The sequence below is a fragment of the Talpa occidentalis genome, unplaced genomic scaffold, assembly GCF_014898055.3.
Source record: "Talpa occidentalis isolate TD23 unplaced genomic scaffold, MPIMG_talOcc4v2.1 talOcc4.15, whole genome shotgun sequence".
In the NCBI taxonomy this organism is placed as follows: Eukaryota; Metazoa; Chordata; class Mammalia; order Eulipotyphla; family Talpidae; genus Talpa; species Talpa occidentalis.
In genome coordinates this window covers 60,611,923-60,618,475 of record NW_023601543.1, presented here as the reverse complement: position 1 = coordinate 60,618,475, position 6,553 = coordinate 60,611,923, and positions in this window count along the sequence as shown.

Genomic DNA, 6,553 nt, shown 5'->3' with positions numbered 1-6,553 from the left:
GCTAGAATCATTAAATTCCATTTGGAACAAACTCAATTTGACACTCTTTTAAGACATACAAGTTGAAAAGCAGAGAAATAGTTGTGATAGGAAAGTCTGGATTTCAGGGGCAATTTCAAAGCTGGAGTTATACACTTGGGGGTTGTCAAACTATGAAAGGTATTTAAAGTTTGGTAACTGATTGAGATCACCAAGAGCGAGACTGTAGCTAAGGTTGAGGGAGTAAGATGAGCCCCGGAGTGAGATCGAAAAGAAGTGGTCAGAGGTAGGAGAAAACCAGAGGAGTGCCTTGTCACCAAAAAAAAAAAAAAAAAGTTGCCACCAAAAAAGAAAAGTTATGTTTTTGCTTTTTTAATCATAGAAATCTGTTGCCTAAGATGAAAGAAAAGGCACTTTGGCACTCAGCTTCTGCTTTTCAGTTCTAAAACTTACTAAAGAGCTTTAAAAATACTGCTGCCCAGGCCTCATTTAGGCCAATTAAAGCAGTTTTTAGTGGGGGGGACTGGGCATTTGGCATTTTTAAAAACTCCCTTTTCAAAAGCTCAAAAAATTAAAAATAGAACTACCATATGATCCAGCAATATCACTCTTGGTTATATATCCAGATGAAATGAAAACTAGATCATGAAGACGTATCTGCACCCCATGTTCACTGCAGCATTATTTACAATAGCTAAGCTAGGGAAACAAACTAAGTTTCCATCAGTGGATGAATGAATAAAGAAGGTATCTAGGAATATTATTCAGTCATGAGAAAGCAGGAAATCCTGTCATTTAGGACAACATAAATGAGTCCTGAGGGCATTATGCTAAGTTAAATAGTCAGACAGGGAAAAGTAAATACTGTATAATATCACTTATATATGGAATATTAAAATGCTGAACTCTGAAAAACACCCTTGGGCAGGATAATTGGGAAGATGTTGGTCAAAAGGTACATTCAGTTGGAAATGAATGATTTCTAGATGTCTTATGTATGGCATGCTGATTATAGCAAATAATACTGTATTGTACACTTGAAAGTTGCACAGAGAATGTATCTTAAATATTTTCAACACACATAAAAGAAATGGTAACTATGTGACATGTTAGAAGTGTCAGCTAGCTTTGGTAGTAATCAGGTTTCAATATATAAATATATCAAATCAACATGTATGTTAAAATTGTATAGTGTTGGGCCTCCCCGGTGGCGCAGCGGTAGAGCGCTGGGTTGCGAAGATGCCCACGGCCTCTGCGGCGCCGGTTCAATCCCCGGCTGCTCCCCGGCCACCGGAGGAGGATCCCACATGGCGCGCAGACCTCTCCTGCCACCCGCTGCTCCCCTCAGCAGTGTACTTCGGTCCTTCTGCCTGCTCTGCTCCCCACTCTGGCTCTGGTGAATTCTCTCACCCTCCTGTGCTTCTGACTGTACCCAGTGCATGTATAAACAAAAACAAACAAACAAGCAAACAAATAAAGAAAAACATGCCTCTAAAAAAAAAATAAAATAAAATTGTATAGTGTTATATGTCAATTATATCCCAATAAAACTGGGTAAAGAATAAGAAAATGAAGAATAGAAACAAACAAACAAATAAAATCTCTCCTTACAACATCAAAGGCATGATCCATTCAATAATTGCAAGAACTTTCTTTTTACAAAGAAGTCTTAAATGCAACAACAAAAAAGAAACTAAAAATTATTAGAAACAATAAATCAGCACACTTAAGTAGCAGGCTACAAAATCAATATGCAAAAGTTTGCTGCATACCTATATTCAAACAGCAAATCAGAAGAGAAAGAAATCAAGAAAGCACCCCATGTATTTACACCATGTACCTAGGAATAAACTTAATGAAGCAGGTGAAGGAGCTATACAATGAAAACTATAAGACATTGTTAAAAGAGATTAAAGAAGTCACAAGGAGATGGAAAGACAGCCCATGCTCATGGATTGGAAGAATTAACATTGTTAAAATGGCCCAAAGCAATACACAGATTTAATTCAATCCCTATAAAAATTCCAATAGTTTTTTTCAAGGAAATAGAGAAATTTGTATGTAACCACAATGACCTCAAATTGTCAGAACTTCTGAGAAAACAAGAATGGTACTATTAAGCGACTAGACTTCAACATATACTACAAAGCAATAGCAATCAAAGCAGTGTGGCACTGGAATAAAAATATACACACAGACCAGTGGAACAGAACTGAAAGCCCAGGTATAAACCCATATTTATATTGGCAATTAATTTATGACAAGAGTCAAGAACATACACTAGAGAAAGGAAAGTAAAAAAAAAATTTGTTGACAAAATGGACAGCCACTTGGAAAAGAATGAAACTAGATCATTGACATGTACACCATACACAAAATTTACCTCAAAATGGATTAAATACTTGGATGCAAGGCCTGAAATCATAAAAATACATAGGAAAAAAAAAACAAAGGCAAAACACTAAATGACTTTAGTGGCTTTAGTGATGTGTTTGGGGACTCAACTACAATGACAAGGGAAACAGAAGCAAAAATAAGCAAATGGGATGACATGAAATCAAAAAGCTTCTGCACAACTAAGGCTACATTAAAACATAAGACACCTTACTGAATGGGAGAAAATATTTGTATATCATATATATGAGAGGGGGCAAATATCCAAAATTTACAAAGTCCTCATACAACTCAACGAAAAGAAAACATATGACCCAATTAAAAAATGGGCAGAAGAGCTAAATAAATACTTCTCCAAAGAAGATATGCAGATGGACAACAATCACATGAAAAATTCTTGTTATCACTTACTATCGGGGAAATGAAGATCGAAACCATAATGAAATACCACCTCATACCTGTGAGAAAAAGCAAGTACTGGAAAGGGTGTGGAGAAAAAAGAACCCTAGCACATTGTTGGTGGGTATGTATATTGGTCTAGTCTCTATGGAAAGCACTATGGAGGCTTCTCAAAAATATTAAACATCGATGTACCATATGATGCAATAATTCCACTCCTAGCTCAAAGAAGGCAATAACTCTAAGTTTAAGGGAAATATGCACTCTTATGTCTATTGCAGCACTATTCACAATAGCCAATTTATTGAAACAAATCTAAGTGTCCAACAACAGATGAATAGATAAAGAAGCTGGTCGTCTATAGACACAATGGAATATTACTCAGCTATAAAAAAGGTGAACCCATGTTTTTTGTAACTACATGGATGGAACCGGAGAACATTATGCTAAATAACATAAGTCATAAGGAGACAGATAAATACTGCTTGACTTCACTCATATAGAAAATATAACAAATAAAGCAAAAGAACAGACAAAACCAAAATGAAGCAAAACAAACGTGAGTGAGCTGACCACCGAACTGCGGCTACCAGAGATGGAAGGTGTGGGGAGTTTGACAGCAATGATGGGAGCCAACCCAATGAACTATGGTGGAGGGTTATTGGTGCTTTTGTGGTGTGGTGTGTTGTGTTGCAGTAACATGTATTTGTAGAAGTGTGAACCTGTATGCCTAAAACATATAGCATTGCAAATTAATGCTACCTTGATAAAGGTAATATTTAATTTTTATTTTTTTAAAGATTTATCCACCTATGCATACAAGAGCTGGGGTACAGGCCAGAGATGAGGGGGTAGGTGGGTGAGAGGATCCACCAGAGACAGAATGGGGAACAGAACAGGCAGATTGACTGAAATATACTGCTGAGGGGAGCAGCGGGCAAGAGAGGGGAAGTCTGCTGCACCATGTGGGTTGCTCCCTGGCCGGCCAGGGATTGAATTCATGTTGCAGAGGCTGCGGATTGCCTCATAGTGCTGTGCTTAACCCCTTGTGCCACCAGGGAGGCCCTGATAAAGGTAATTTTTAAAAAGGAAAGAAAAGGAACACCCAGATTAAAATCTGGACAAAAGATTTGAACAGATACTTCACTAAAGAAAATATATACATTGCGACAAAGCATAGGAAAAGATGATCCATATCATATGTCATCAGGAAAACGCAAGTTCAAAGAGATACCACTACACATGCATTAGGATGACCACTAGGAACTCTCATTCATTGCAGGTGGTCATGCACAATCATTCATAGTCATTTTGGAGGCAATCTGGCAGTTTCTTATAAAACAAAACATACTCTAAGCACAAGATCCAACAATTGCACTCCTCAGTATTTTCCCAAAGAAACTGAAAAGTTCTGTCCACACAAAAACCTGCAAACAGATATTTATAACAACTTTAATCACGTTTGCCCAAAGTTGGAAACAAGCAAGATGAGCTCAAGGTCGTTGAGTGGATAAATAAACTGTGGCACATCTGACAATGGAATATTGTTCAGTGATCTATCAAGTCATGAAAAGACATGGAAGAATCTGAAATGCATATTACCTTACAATTTTATATGCAAATTATACCTCAATAAAGTTGAATTTCTAAAAATGATGTTATTAAGTGAAAGAAGCCAATCTGAAAAAGCTACATATGGTATGATTCCAACTATATGACATATTGGAAAAGCAAGAGTATGGAGACTTAAAAAGTTCAGTGGTTGGGGTAAGGGAAGGAAGAATAGGTGTGGAACACAGAAGATTTTTAAGGCAGTGAAAATATTCTTCATGGTATTATAATGATAAATACACATCATTATACATTTGTCCAACCCCATAGAATATGTAAGACCCAAAGTGGACCCTAATGCAGACTAAGGTTTCAGGTGATAATGCTGTGTCAATGTCTGTTCATCAATAGCAATAAGTGTACCATCCTGGTGGAGGATGTTGATAAGGAGGGAGGTTATGTGTGTGTGAAGACAGGGGAAATATGGGAACTCTTTATTTTCCTCTTGATTTTGCTGTGAACTTAAAATTGCTGTCAAAAATAAAGTATTTAAAAACAACAAACTGACATCCCCCCTTTGCCCCCACAAAATATTACCTGATTAAGAAGATAGACTCACAGCAAAAAGGGAACAAAAACAAAACTTCCCAGGCAATTCTAAAAGTGCAGTTAGAATTAAAAACCTCTAGTCATCATAACTGAACCCAGTAAATCAATCCAATTAACAATTTCAGAATGTAAATTGAAGCTAACGAACTACTATGTATGTGCTATTTTTATTGAATAATCTTTTTTGGCATCTTTTCCAGCATTTTATGAGAATCTTCAAAGCATTGAGAAGACATCTTTTTCCTTACACCATACTGAAAATCTCATCAAAGGCATAAATCAAGGATAATTTTTGGTGTGTAAAAAGATGACAAAACAATAAAGACTTGGCTCTAAATTTAAGCACCTTTTGAACTTCTTAAAAATCACTTGAAGAGTAAGTTTACTGGTGTAATAGAAAATTTAAGATTTTTATCTAGCTCTTTTCTTTTAAGTTAATTCTACTATCCATGAGTTATTTCATAAAGGTAATAAAATTATTTTATATCCAGAATTAAAAATGTACAGCTTCAAAAGAAAAGAAAGAAAATTTGAGAAAAGAGAACTTATATTTAGTGAGGAAACATATCTTCTAGCAAAATGTCTAATCTTGCTTCATTATGGTTCTAAAAATAACCCTTCCTTGTTTAGGTGAGAAATAAAGCTATTAAAATCATCACTTAGTACTATGCCAAACCGATAAGGGGACTCCATGCTAAAGGTAAGGACCCCAAAGTCTATTTTATGTCAAAGGTCTTACTCCTCATTCCACAGGACCCCTCAATACTATCTGACACAAAGGAACAACTCCCCCTTAAAATTATTTCTTCCCTTTATGTTCCTCACATTAGAGGATCTACTCTCAGCCTGGCATCCCTTTCCTTCATGACCTCGATTCTTTTCTCCACTAACATCTACCTGAGTGATTATCTAAATCACGACTCAAATGTTACCTTGAGGTCAATTTCTGTTCTCAGCTTTCTTTCTGAACTTCAAGGCAAGAATTGTCTCACCTGCTGCTCCCCTCAGCAGTGTATTTCAGTCAATCTGCCTGTTTTGTTCCCCACTCTGCTTCTGGTGAATCCTCTCACCAATACCCGCACACTTTTAACATGTACGTCAGTTCTTGTATGCATAAATAAATCAATCTTTTTTAAAAAAGAATTTTCACTTATTCCCAAGAAATCGCCATTTTTTTCCCCTAAAGGAACTTTTTATTAGGAATCTGGGATGAAACACTACTCTTTTTTTCTTAATTTTTTTTTCACATCATTGTTCATTTTTAAACAATATTTGCTTCCCCCACCCCCTCAGGTGTAGTCCCCATAGAGTTTCCATCACCAATGCACCCATGCACTGTCACCTCAGTCCCCTGTGCTCCTCCCTCCCTCCCTCTGATCCCTCTCCCTCCTCCTCCCCTGCAGGATGTCTCTGATATATAACTGTCTGGTTTTGCTGTTATGTTTTATATTGTTATTATTTTTTTACACTGATGTCTTATTTGGTTTCCCTATATTCCTGCTATAAGTAAAACCATCCGATATTTTTCTTTTTCTTTCTCACTTATTTCACTGAGCATAATTCGATCTAGCTCCATCCATGTTGCTGCGAATGGCATGAGTTTATCTTTCTTGATTGTTGA